Below are 14300 nucleotides of genomic sequence, written 5' to 3' on the forward strand. Positions count from 1 at the left end.
GTTGAATCTAAGCAAAGCCGACTGGGTTTTGACTTAGGATGGTTCCTCCTCCTGTCATTGTCCTTGCTAAATGACTTGTACAAAAGCACCAATAGCAAATTTCACATGCAGTGTTTCGTATCAGCCCTTACACAGGGAGGTTAAGAAAGATATTTCTGATAACATTTAAAGTTATTCTGGTTTTAGAGTCCAATATGTTCATAACAGTGTAGAAAAGGAGACCGTTTCTTCCGGCTCTGCACATGGGACAGACCCCCAGGAGCCAGTTCATTTGCTTTGCTGACGGCGAGCTGCTGCTCTCCACTTTCGATTTCATAACAGCTTGACACTAGCTTAAATATTATCCTTTTCAATTTACTTTAATGTGCTCAGGGATTCCTTTTTTTTTTTTTTTTTGTTAGCTGGTTTTGCTTTGGATGGGGGGTTGGAGGACCTTTGTGGTCCAAGGCATAGATCTAAACCCCTGCGTTGCTCCCTGTGCCTGCACCCTGGGGGAGACCAGCTGAACCCCAGCTGCCTGCTGCCCTCCCCAGGGAGCCCCACAGAGGGGAACCAGGGCTGTAGGGGGTATGAAGCCTGGAAAAGCAGAGGGATCCCGTTTTATTTGCCAAGTGACCGAGAAATACAGCACACCGAGCTCCTAGGTACATCCTTGGGTGCTGCACCAACACTGGCCTCCTGCAGCTTGCCTTCAGGTTTGTAAGGCACTTTCCTGAGGGTGGGTGGGGAGGGGGCATCATAAACACCTCAAAGCCATGTCACCCTGCACCCTTGTCCTGCGTTAGTCTCATCCATAACAGCTCCTGTTGCCTGTGGAGGGGTGCACCATCACCTGTCAGAAACGAGCGTATCGTCAGACCCTCAAACACGGGTGCTTGCTGCTGGCTCAGCCTGGCCTTGGGCTGCCTGTACTTCCAGCCCCTCAAGGACAGGGACACGCGACCACCTCACCCTGGGTTGTTGCAAAACACAGCTATTCATGGAAACATTCAGTGCGCCTTGTCTAAACCACCACGTAAGGATTATGGCCATGATATAAACCCAAGAGGGATGTGGTTTCCCCAGGCTGGCAGCGCCGTGCAGCTCCCTGTGCAGCTGCGGGGAATTAACGGAGGGAGCAGCAAAGCAAAGCAGCCGTCTGCGTTATCTGCAGATGCTGTTGAAAATAGCACTGCCCTGGGATGGCCTAACGGAGAAATTTGTCCCCGTCACAGCAGAACCTTCAGAAATGAGTCCTTGTCAATTTAGCGGCAAAATCCTTTCTCTGCTGTGTTCTGTGACAAAGGTGGAGAATAAATATTCTGGGCTGGGAATTGTACAGAAGGAGCCCTTAGAAGTTCTGCAGTCCCTGGTTTCGGGCCATTAGCAAGGGGTTGTTTCAAGCTGTAAAAAAGGAGCGTAAATATTCCCTAGTTAATCTCTTTTCTTTGTCCGGATTCTTCTCATGTCTCCAGCTGCTGCATCCATGTGCTTCCCCAGCTGGAAGGCAGCCAGGCGCAGGGCAGGCGAGTCTGTAAGCTCGCAGGTTCCCTCTCACAGTGTTCAGAAAGCAGGGAAAAAGCACTAGAGAAAGGCAGTGGTGGCTCTTCCCCGGGCTGTTCTGCACCCTTTTGGTACGCTGTTACCCCACAAGCTGATGGTTACTAGCATAAGGATGGCTGTGCTGGTGGTTTTCCATTCCTAGCGGAAGGGTGAGGTTTCTGCTTCTGGCTGGTGTAGTTCATCACAGCTACTAGTAAAACCAATGGCTGAAGGTCCTTGTACTCCACTTTGGCCCCGGTCCAAGCACTGCATGTACTTACATTGGCATGCTGCAATGTAGTATAAACCTCTGATCGTAAACAGAGGTTAGATACATACTGCTGAGACAACTGATAACGGCCAGAAATAAAACAAACCATGGTTTGTTGCTATGATGGTGCTTGTCTTTTGGAGGAGGAGGTGTCGCCTTTTTTCTGATGCTGATAACCTTCCCTGGTGGAGCAGCCAGCCCTTCTAGGAGAAGAAATGTGACTGTCACTGTATAGTATCTCTGTCTCTCCTACTTGATATGTTAAACTGTGTATAAAAGACTGCTTGTTTGTATACTGGGCAAAGATGCTAACTCCTTTGAAGTTGGTTGAAGGAAGGATTTTACTTGTTATCTTGTTATCTTTCTTTTTAGTTGTTATTTTACTTGTTATCTTTCAGGCGGTTCTTGGCTAGGTCTGGATGCACAAAACATATGGACTCCCCAAGACCCTTCCTCCCCTCCCTTGCTCATGAGGAAGATGGACTTGATGTTGTAGAAGAGCATGTTCTCACACTGTAAGCAAGCTGCGGTGCTGTTCACAGCAGCATGGGTCAGAGAAGCAAGTTTCATTCGCTCTTGTCTATGGCTGTTATTCAGAGAGAGTCACGGACCTCAATTTGCCATTCAAAAAGCTCCTGTTACTCTTACTTTCTGCAATGGAAGGAATCACAAAATGTCCCTAGTGCTGGACTAGATGTTGTTGATATGGCTTCTCAGGGAACTCAAAGTCAAACCATTCGTAAGGCTGATGGCCAAGTCAGAAGCTCTGCTGGAGGCAGGACAATGAGCTTTTCCCATTTTTATTGTCAGTGCTTGATGGGAAATTTCTCTAATGTGGTAAGAATCTGGACTGGAAGAGTTGGAAACAGTAAACTAAAATAGGTGGCTTTGGGCATCAGATGAAGTAACGCCTGCTTGCAGTACCAGTGAAGCTCCTGGGAAACACTAGTTAAAAGGAACACGGAGAAATGGTATACCTGGTGTGTGTACCACAACCCTCCACCGTCACAACCATGAGCTTCTGTAAAATGGACTCAGCGAAACAAAACAGTCACCGGTAAAAACGTTGCTGGCAGATCTCATGGAGTTACTTTAATTATTCCGTGTTCCTGCTTTCAGCAGCTGAGGATGACAAATACGGTAGACCCGTCCTTCACCTCTTCACCTCCTTCCTTCACCTCTCAAGCATTTTGTCTGATCACACTTTTCTCCATTTACCTTGGTGGCAGTGGTCTTGGAGCAGCCTGCCCACAGAAGAGGTCTGTGTGACAGAAGAGGAGTCACCATTATGATGCACTCCATGGGGTATTTTCTGAGGGCAAGGTTGTGATAACTTGCCCTGTCCCAGCTCCTTTTCTGAGGGCAAGGTTGTGATAACTTGCCCTGTCCCAGCTCCTGCCTTCTCCCCCAGTAGCTCTGCTGTATGTTGTTGTACTCTCATTGCCCTGTCAGCTGGCAAACCAGCCTTTTGCTGGGGAATGGTGAGACTCTTCCAGCGTCCAGCCTCTGCAACCTCTGCAAGGTCTCTGTGTCCTGTCACCAATGTGGTGTTCAGCAGTAGGATGGTATGATCTTATTTATGGTCTGTTTTCGTATTTCTGGTAAGAGGGAGGATGGGGCCATGTAAAAGTTAACTGTTGGCTACCTGCCTGATGGACCTAAGGACTGATCACGGTGGGTGTGATTGGTTTTGGTTTAAACAAACAGAATCTCTTATGAAGGTTTTTGTAATAGATTTTAAAATCAAATTAATTAATTAAGTTCAAAGCGTAGTAAATTCAGAACGCAAATCTGAAGTTGAAGCAACCTCCTTTCCTCCTCACCCCAGCAAAAAAGACTATCTGGGTTTGTAGACTGGAAGGTCACTGGTGGGTGACAAAGGAGACCTTTGTTCCGCTCGTGGCCACACTCCTTGCTCACAGGCTGACCTCCTTCGGGCCAGCTCCTCTCGCCCTGCTTGAAAAGGGAATGTAACGATGCTGACCTGTTTGCCAAAGTGCTTTGAGATCTATCTGTGAAAAATTGCTGGGAGTGAGCTACCTTTGCAAACTTTGCATGTTTCACTTTGGGACGCTACTTCAGCTTGGAAAATATTACTTCCTAAATTTGGTGAGGTTTTAGCGTTTATGATTCATTCACTGAGAATTCCTGACTTCCCTAGCCTCTTCCCTTATTTGTAGGTATTTGCTGACTAGTTCAGTAAATGGGCTGTTCTGAGGCTGTTTGCTGCACTTGACATCACTTACCCCTCCGTGCGCCTGAGTCACGCACCACCAGGTCGTACACTGGCGTGTATCAACTGAGATAAGGCAGACGGAAGCAAAACCCCAGCCTGGAGCACAGCCTGCGGCCGGGCACGGGGTGTGTGTGTGGGGGGGATGGGGTCCAGCCCCCCTTCCCCACGCCTGGGCTCTGCCACTGTGTGACTCAGGGCTGGCTGAGCAGGCGGACGGGCTTCTGGCAGGTCACAGGCTCGGTAACAGCCGAGGACAAGGAGGAGCTGTTATTCGGTGTGCACGCCGTAGTACTCTCCGTGCAGACAGGGGATTTGGCACGTAAAGCCGTGAGCTAAGCACTGCGTGAAAGGTAACTGTGACAGAAGTACACCAAACACGTTTTGTTTGTGGTTACTTCCTTGATAAAATAATCTGCAGACTGCGACAGCTCTTTCCTTTAGCCACTTTCCTTTCTCCCATAGCTCCTATTTTAAGAATATTCCTGTCCTGTATTCTGAAAAAAAAAAAGTGTCTCGTTATTTTGAAGCCTCCTGCAAGGAACAGAGATGCAGTCACAACCTGCTCATGCTTTCTCATAAACTGATTTAAAACCTTGTCCGTGGCGACACTGTGGTCTCACCTGGTACTCAGCCTGATGTCTTCCACGAAAACACACAGCTGTCCCTTAGTGGGAGACTAGTGCTTCGATAAGGGGTCTTAAATAAGGTGTCTTTTTATTACTGTTGGGTTTTTTCTGAGTAAAGAAACAAGCTTATGCTGTGTGCCATCAATGACATTACAAAGCATGTAATATAATGACTTGGTACTTTTTTTTTTTTTCCGATGAAAATGTAGCTCTTTTTTCACTCTGTTTTTTATGCATTTGGGTTTGGGTTTTTTGTGGTTTTGTGTTTTGTTGGGGTTTTTTTTTTTGGTTTTTTGTTTTTTTTGCAAAAAAGGTAGCTCTAAGTTTTTTTCAGTCTGGTTATTTCACAGCTTCAGAATTTGTTGTTCAAGTCCCTGGTTACTACATTTCTACAGCTGAAGATAAAGACTTGAAACCCTGAATCTCTTACAGCTCAGGAACATGACAGAAGTTAGCCCCCCTAAAGGTCACAGACAGCTTGTTTCTGTGGGAGAGGAGGAGGTGAGGAGGAGGAGGAGGAGGTAGCCGAGCTGGCACGGGACATGAGCAGCCAGCACCGCTGTCAGCGGGGCTGCTGGCACCCTGGGGCTCTTTGGAACATTTTCTCTGAGTCTGAATTCTTCCAGCCTAGTTTAGTCTTTCTGGGCTCCCTTAAAGGTCAGCTGAGAGAAAACATTAATTGTTTTTTTCCAGAGGGAGCTGCTGCTTTTCTCTATCTTCTTTTTTTCTTTTTTTTTTCTTTTTTTTTTTTCCCTCTCTCTCCATTTGGTGATGCAGGGAAAGCATCTAAAGCATGGTGGTGTGAGAGAAGTTAGCTGCTTCGGCTTTCTGCCTTCCCCTGTAGTAAACTGTGTTCCCTGAATGAACGAGCGAGGCTTAGTACCAATTCTATTCCCAACAGTCCTCATACGCAACCTAAAAAAAACTCAAACCCCACACATACCCCTTGTAGCCCACGGCTTTTTCTGGAGCTGATGAAAAACAGAGCTGATGTCATGGGCTATTTTTATACAGTGATGTCTAAAATGCTTTATTTTTGTAATAGTGAACGACTGTACTATACTTGTAAGTAGATTATTTCAATTTTATTGTTTCCATTTACGTAAATTGAAAAATATCAGAGCTGAACTCAGCAAGTCTTTTTTATTATTATTTTTTTCCCCCAAATTGCTTTTGAGTTGGTCAGCCCCACTTCCACCCCTGTCCTCTTTGGCTAAGTCTTGTCCATCGGCAGACACCAACACAGGACATCAGCCCTGTGTCCTCGTGCTGTCCTAGCAGCCGTGACAAGCTACCAAAACTTCACAGAGAAGTTCCTGAGGTGGTGGCAAAGAGCGAGAACCCAAATGTCCAGCTTTGATGTTTGATGAGTATTTGCCATTAACCATGTCAGATATAGGCTGGGTGTTTTTCCAGTTTCTGGGTTTTTCCTCCTTTGAAGCTGCTGAAGTGTTTGGGCAGCCATTCTGTTCCCTGTCAACTCCCACTTTTACTTTTTTTCTTAAAAGTAATATTAAAAGCGCTTGGTTGGGTTTTTTTAATTATTTGTTTGTGCTTTGGGGTTTTTTTTTTGAGTAGCAGAGTCTTGCCTGCTGGGTTTACATTTCTGCCAGCAAAGTCCCTGCTCCTGCCATGTGCTTGACACCCTTTTGCTGCTCACTACCAACCCAGGTGGGCACAGCACAGCCTTACTCTTGGAGCCATCCATTAAAGTGCATTTTTTGGCAATTCAAGCAAATCTGCAAAATTGAAAAATAAGAGTTCACGCAATGGAGCACAGGATGCTGCTGAATGCAGAGCTGTTTGGAAAAAGAAACTGTTTAATGAAAGCAATACAGGTTCTCTCCATCCTTGCTTTCTAGAAATCAAATCAAGGAAATAAAAATATTTTGGGTTTTATTCAGGCCCTACTTTAGCTTAAGTCTGCCTTACCTGAGGGAAACAGGTGTGACTAAGGTGGTAGGCAAAGGGCTCTTTTCCAAAAGGATTCAGGTACCTAGTGTCAGTCTAAGATGCTTCTGTCTAAATGCAGATCTCCCAAACCTCTTTGCTGTCCTGGGGGACCTGAAAACCTAACTCCAGGCCTCAGCAATTGTACCAGAGCTCTGCATGAAATGGTGGTGGCTGCTTTTTATCTGCTTATTTTGGAAAAGGGAGTTAAACCCATTCATCTCTCTTTACTGCCCAAGGCCATTCAAATTCATGTATCTCACTTCCCTGGAGAACGCCTAAGCAGCTAACTAGAGAGTGCCCTGGAGTAAATGCTGCCTTTGTTACACCTCCTCCTGGTTTGAAGTATAATTATGAAGGTATAGACACACACACAAGACTGGCTGTGCCTGTGTGGTTGTTAAATACTCGTTGTAGGCTCCAGTTCTTACTCCAAGGATGTTAAGGTTTATTTCTATATTTATTTCTATACGTCTAATATTCAGTGAATTGTTCAGTTCAGAAAGGAACAAAGCTTATAGAATCTTCAAAAAAGCTTGCATTAATTCAGATCCAACATTTGGGTCCATACACAAACACACGGACTCTAAAGGCCAACCTCCATGATATATAACTGAGCAAAACATTTTGAAGCCTGCTGTGTGCCACCGCAGAGCCAGCGTGGGCGGTAAGCACCAGCCTGTGTAGCAAAAAGGAAACACTCTTGTTGCCTGCCCAGAGCAGGTGCGGCGTCAGGCTGGGATGTTTTCATAAACACAGTCTCATACTTCTCGGTTACATCTGTGTCATTTAAAGAAAAATAAAAGGATAATCTTCTCATTGCCATCTTCTCCTCGTCCCGCTTCCTGAATTGTTTTCAGTGATTTCATGGTAGATGATTCTGTGTTGCAATATGCAGCCCAGGCTGGAATAGTAATTGCATCTTAAATGCTTAAAGTAGAAAACACATTCCATTAACTTCTTGCCATCTGAAGCGTCATGTTAACTTTTTATCACTATCTGCTTCCAAGCTTTCTCAAATAAGTATGATACAATATATGCTTTTCTCCTGGTTGGTTGGGTTTTTTTCAGATCATTTTGTCTAACAACTATTACACCATCTGCCTCTGGAGTACCAATAATTACCCCAAACCTACACCATTCTTGCCTGTCTCCAGAAAAGCAGTCACCGAAAGCAGCTGCTGAAACCCTTGGCCACCAAGGCAAGCGTGCTGAACTTGCTTCAGGCAGCGCTGGGGAGCCTGCCTCCATCCCCCGGGGTGCTGTAGGCTGGGGAAGGAAGATTCCAGTCTGGGAGAAATGGAAACAACTGGGAGGGTTTAAGCAGTTTTGTCCACTGAGGCTGAAGGAAGGAATAGAAGCGCCGGTGGCTGCCAAAGAGCAGACCCATCGGCATCGTCAGCGAACAAGAGGGGTCTGCAGACCCAGGGATTTACCGATCTGCCGTGTGTCCCGTGGTACACAGCAAAACACTGTGCCACAGCAGCACTCTGAAGTTGCTGCTTTTTGATCTTGACCACATCTTGGCTCCTAAAAAGGTGGCTTTTGCATTTATAGTTGGACCTGTTAACAAAATACAGTCCATCCGACAGGCTGTTATAACCTGAAGGGCCAGGACATGCATAGGGTAAGTTGTGCAATTTCAGCCCAGTGCAGTTAACTATGGATTTACCGAGACAGTTACTTCCCTCTCAGGAGTTTTTCCTTTTAAATACCCATATGCACCCCCAAAATCTCTGTCCTTCACGGGCACCTTGCAGGTGAGACCTGCCTCCCCTGGATCTGTTGTTTTGACAGAGCTGAGCATAAACCTGCGGGATGTGGCTGCCCTGATTTCTCTTTCCCTTCAAGATGCAGCAGCTGTCTTTACACAAAGAGCCAACCCTTCCCTGTTCCAGGTCTATCCCTTCTGCCTTGGAGAAGTGCCCTCTTCTCAGAGCCCTGCCACCTTCCTCAGAGTGTTTATGTCCTCTCCCCAGGAAAGGATTACATATTATGGCATGAATGCATTTTTTTAAAACACACAACCTCTTATTAGACAGTGTTTTTAAATAAAACAGCAGGTGAGCTTGTTAACTCCATCTGCCACTCCTCTCATGGAGTATATGTTTTTTAAATAAACTTTAATATCCTCTACCAAATTAAAGAAGTGTTGTTTTCCACAGGAATAGCCTGAGTATAATCATGATATACACATGTGCCCTTTTTTTAAAAAAAAACACAATAACTACCATCTGCCACTTTCTTAGTAAACATTGTGATATTATATCATGAACTCAATTACGCAGATTGCTGGGGTGTGGACAACCGGTTGCTGCTTTTTAAAAATAAGTGTTGAAATAAAGCTTTGCTTTAGGTGCAGCAAATTCATTACTGAATGTTCGTCAAAGAGAACGTGCTCGCTTCAGCCAGCTGTGCATGTTCCCTTACGTCAGCGGAAAACTGCCTGGGTGCAACAACGTTGTTTCTTATTGACTCGTGTAATTATAGGCAGGGTTAATAAACGGCACCGGTTACTGCCAAGGCTTCCCCAAACCTTTCTGCTGCTGTGTCTGGCCAAGCTTGTTGAGAAATGGTGGGATCTTTCACCAGATTCACTTTTTGGCCAAATGTTCTCCTTGACAGAGGACGTGTACCCCAGGCTTGGTTTTAGAAATAGATGCATTTATTTAGAAAAAACACCAGCCCGCGGGCCTGAGACACTGCTAGTATGGGGGAGAAAGAGGAGAGAAAGGAGAATTTTGTTGACAAGGAGAAAATTTGGTAATGCTCCTGAAATCTGAGGTTGGAAGCTGCTGGGGAATGTCAGAAGGAAAGTGGGACTCAGAATTGGTGGCAAAGTGCTTAAATTCACTGAGCAAAGGCGTTGGACAAAGATAGAGCATGTGAGAAGGCAGGCAGAAAACTGGCAAAAAGATGCATTTAAGGAATAGGGTGGGGCTCCATCCTCCCTCTCCCCCAGCTCCTAAGAAATCACCATTTATTCATTAAAGAAATGGTGGAAGCTCGAAAGCTAAGAACTCCAAGGTTAAGAGATGCTCATCTTAATCTGGGCCTTTTTAGATACAAGCAATTAGAAACAGTTCTTAACTGTACACTAGGTGTGATCACGCAGTGAGCAATATCTGCTAATTGAATGAGGAAAGCATCTTTTAGGAAGGGAAACAAGTTACAAGCCTAGAGGCAATCTGTATTGCAAATCTAAGAGGACAATCACAGTCACGATTTATTGCTCATGGGGCACTGAGTCATCTTCTCTGGAAAACCTTCATAAATCTACTGTGTTACACCAGATATTATTCAGAAACATACTTAATTCTTTTTCAAATTATTACTGGCATCCGTTTCAGCCTGACACTTTGGGAATCTTTCAATACCTATGGACTTGGCTTATTTTACTGTCACAGAACAGACAGGTCAGACTCCGATCATCCTGCTTCAGTATTAGTTGTAAATCGATGTTAGGCTGATCCACCTGAGATGACCCCTGGGATTTTGCCGTGTGCATCCAAGCAGTTTGGCCCCTGCTGTCCTTTACTGATATTTTGAGGTGCTGATGTCGGGGGGGAAGGACACCCCTCTGCGACAGCAGGGGCCAAACTGCTTGGATGCACACAGCGAAACTTTAATGGGAGCAGGATCACCCGGAGCCTGTCTCTCTTCATTTTTGCAGTCTGTTGTTTGCTTTCTTTTTTATTATTATGATGGGTTTGGGGTTTCTTTTTGGCCAAAATGCAATAACATGCTGTGGATATGTATCTGTTGCATTCAGTAAGAGACAAACAGAGCACTTTATGAGGTTTTCATGACCTGTTTATTAATTCGGGAGGTGTCGGTGTTTGATGTGGGGGGCGCATTGTGCCCGATTCGTTACACCTGTGTGGTTCTCAGCTGAAATCCGCTAGTGCAAAACTGCAGCCCATTGTGCTAAGGAGACTGGCCCCTTGGCGGCTTCATTGTGAGTAAATGATACGTATCCCTCTGGCTGAGTAAGACCTTGACGAACTTGTATCAAAGGATTTTCTGAACTCGTTTTAGGAGCATGATGTGAATTATATAGAGCAGGTGTGAGTGCCAGGGGAAGGCGGAGGCTGGTGTCACACTTCACAGCTGAAAGCCACCCACCATCGAGGCTGCTTTCCATGCACCCTGCCAGTATGAATCCTCCTGGAAACAGAAGGCTCTCTGAGGCTACGTGGCGAGCCTGAAGGGACAGAGCAGGCTTTTGAGGGAGGCAATAACAAACACTGGAAAAATTCCTGCTGCAAATCAAGGTAATTTTTAATGACTTGTAAGTCAAGACTGGCCTGGAGAAAAAACCATGGTGATTTACAGAACTCCTCTCCCTTGCCTTCAAAGTCGCTCAGATGCTTTCCAGGTCAGCTCGGTGGCGTCAGTCCACTGCAGCAAAACAGAAGGTGGCTTTGTAGGGGGAGCCGGTCTCAATCCTGGCATTGTGTCCCTGTCTCCTGTGAGGAAGGGGTGCGTGGTTTCGTGTCAGATTGTGCCATGTCAGGCAGCGAGAGAGCGCCCTACACGGTGGCAAAAAAATGTCTTGTCCAGGAAATGGGATCATGGCATGTGCCCTCTGTTTTCTCCCCAAGGGACCTGCAATCTTGGATTTGACCCCTTTTGTGTTGGGTTAGAGCTACCCAACACTGCGACTCTTTCCTCCTGGAGATACAACGATGCCCTGAAGGCTGCAAGTAGGCCACCTTAAAAGGGACAGCTAGTGGTTTTGCTTCCAGCAAAATTCACAAACTGTTACAACTGACAGAGCTTTTGTAGGGGTAGGGAAAGAAGTGTGTAAGGGCTGACGAAACTTGCTTTTAACAAAGCAAGTTAAAAAGCTGCTGGTAGCAGCAAGGTAAAAAGCTGCTGATGGCTGCTGGTAGTTAGGGAATGCTTGTATTGTATACATCTAATAATATTGACTGGTAAGTTTTTCTTGCCATTGTATTTCCTGAGATGCTGATTTCTTAATTGTTCTCCTGATAATGCCCCTCTGTGCCCGGTGTTAGATGCTGCAGAAGACACCTAACCCTACAGTAGAAATTCCAGTGCATTTGATGGAGACTGTATCTGGTCTGGGGTGGGACACACCTGACTCATGAAGCAACAGAGCTTTGGGTACCCACATCTATCAGCTGCTCTTGTTAAGTATTTGGATTTTGTATTGATTTGTTTGGTTTTTCAACTGAGTTGGTTCTTCTGTATTGTTCCTTCCTTGGGGAAAGGAAGCCCCAAGAAAACACTACCATGGGAGGTTTCTCCGCTGTAGTCCTACTAAATTAAAGTGCCTCCAAGAAGAAATGTCACTAGTCAAATCTGACCAGTTCTGGCATGTTTCGGTGTGCAGGTCTTTACCCTCTGCCTTAAAGGGTGTTAGGGTTGGGGGGTGCTGCAGCGGCTCTGACATAATGTTTTGTTTTCAGTCATCGGAATTGGGTGTGGGGAAACAAACAGAAAAATTGCAGCAGTGGGGATAGCATAAGTTACTAAGAGTGGCAAAAGGAGTCTTTCAGACTGCCACGCAAAGCAGGCTTCCTGAAAAGCTAGATAATTTCTTCACTGTGTTGGCACATATCTGAAAAAAATGTTGTAAGCGTTCTTATATATTTCTGATTATGTAAAAAAAAATAATAATGGGGAAGATGGGTTACGGTGTTACCCAGTATCAGCATGCTTTATGTAATTCTGAGGCTGTAAAGTTACAAAATTCAGAGCAGTTTGGTTTTATTTTTTTTAAAGATGTTATACAGTGTAACGTCTAAAGCAGTTGCTACCTATCAAGGGGGAAGAACATTTTCTGCCAGTTCTTAAATCAAGGGTTATGTTTGCAGAAGTGACCTTGGTTAAGGCTTTGCATTTCAAAGCTGTAATCTTCTGAAGTCGTGTTCCTAGCAGAGCTGGGTTCTGTTGGTGTGAACGTTAACGCCTACATGCGCAGCCTCACATGCAACAGTTAATGTTTGAACAAAGCTTTCTGGCTCGATTGAAACCTCTCACAATTAGTAAGTAATTTAAAAAAAAATATAGTTTGGGTTTGGTTTTTTTTTTCAGTTTCTCAAAGCCAGTGTAAAACCCCCAAAACCTTATTGCTGAAATAATGGGAGAGGAGATCTTGTGTAATGCGTTGACATCTGCAAACCAGAGTTAATTAAATCTTTACAATAAGCTTTTCATAGGTAATCTCCTTTATCGCTTCTTGGTGAATGGAGCTAGCATCAGCTCCCAGCCGGAAGAGCAGGGCTACCCCACAATCTGGTACTACACTGGCAGCAGAATAGCACAAGTAGATCTGGGTTAACCAAAACTACCCTTTTACTTCTCTGTAGCCTTGACTTGGCAGCTCGCATTGCCCATTGACCAGAGTCCATAGCCATGCATCATCCTCTTTGCAGTCTGGAAATACAATGAAGAATATGCTTGGCTGTCTGATTAAAATCTTCCTGGCAGAGCTAATTTGAAAGTCACAGTGGAGTCTGGTCAATGAACTAGCAAAAAGGAGTAATAGGATAGCAAATTTATAGCCATGAACTAGGTATTACTTGGCACCTGTAACAGTCTTGGGATGTTAAGAATGATGAGACTAATTCTCCTGCTATTTTATTAATTAGTTAAGGATAGGGCAGCAGAAAGATCTTTAGGCTGTTATAAGCGAGAGGTGCGACCTAATGTTTTTCCAGGCTAGCATTTGCTATTCAAACGATCTGCACAGGGTTTGCAAAACCACAAATCAATGTAAAGGACGCTTGCAAAGTGAATGCCTGAGGGAGGCGTGGATATAGAAAAAGCAGAGACAACAAGCCGCTCTTCATTTTTCCCTCTTCTGAGCAGAGTATGTGTGATGTGCCGTCTCCACCACCAAATCTACTTTGTATTTGTTTGCATGATTTTCTCTGCAGCCCCATCTCTTCCACCAGTCTCCTCCTCTGTGAATGCTTTTGACTGCACATTTCTACTTTGATAGCAGGAGTAAGAGCAGGGAGTAAGGGCAGAGAAGACCTTTCCTAGTTAGTCTGTTGTGTTCTGAAGTTCTCTTAATCCCGTGGTGGCCTGGTTGCATCCCTGCTTTATTTTCCCTTTAAGTGCCGAGTGACTTTGTCCTTGATGGAAATCAGATGTAGGTTGGTTTAACACCCGCTCCCTCCCACCTCCACCCATGGTTTACGGTTACTTTACTTAGGTTGTTTCGCCTCTTTTAATGTAACAGGTGGCAGGTGCTGAAGGCCTAGACTAAGGGAGTGTGATGTAGCTTTAAACATGATTTAAGTCTTCTGCGTATTCCTCAGGTTAGCAAAGGGCATTCCCACTTGCATCAACCTAAAAAGTAGTTGAAAACGGCAGCTATAAATATTCATCCATCACAAGCAAAGTCTGGGAAAACTAAACCCAGAAATTTTATGCTCTTTTGCTTTACCCTCAAATAAACTTTTTTTTTTGGCTGGATATTTTAGATGTATTTCCTTAAATTCCTCTTATGGACCAGATACCGTGGGTTTTGTTCACCATAAATCTTGTTTTGAAAGTAACTCCAGTGCAGTTAAGGCATTAATTGACAATGGGCACATAGCAAGGCATTACTTGGAGCAAGTGTGTATGGCAGAAGCAAGGTCTTCTTTATCTGCAGTAAGTGTGTCAACATGCGTCTTGTTGAGATTTTAACTGTGAGCACATGAAAATATGGGGGGGT

At 44.9% G+C, this 14300-nt stretch overlaps 1 long non-coding RNA gene across 1 annotated transcript; it reads left to right on the forward strand.

Moving 5' to 3' along the window:
• Positions 1–752: 752 nt before the first annotated feature.
• Positions 753–7425, forward strand: LOC114014707 (uncharacterized). The gene is made up of 2 exons (XR_003558322.2): positions 753–3115; positions 3160–7425. It is a non-coding gene; the product is annotated as an uncharacterized LOC114014707 (long non-coding RNA).
• The last annotated feature ends 6875 nt before the right edge of the window (positions 7426–14300 follow it).

This window comes from Falco cherrug, chromosome 3, assembly GCF_023634085.1.
Source record: "Falco cherrug isolate bFalChe1 chromosome 3, bFalChe1.pri, whole genome shotgun sequence".
NCBI lineage: Eukaryota > Metazoa > Chordata > Aves > Falconiformes > Falconidae > Falco > Falco cherrug.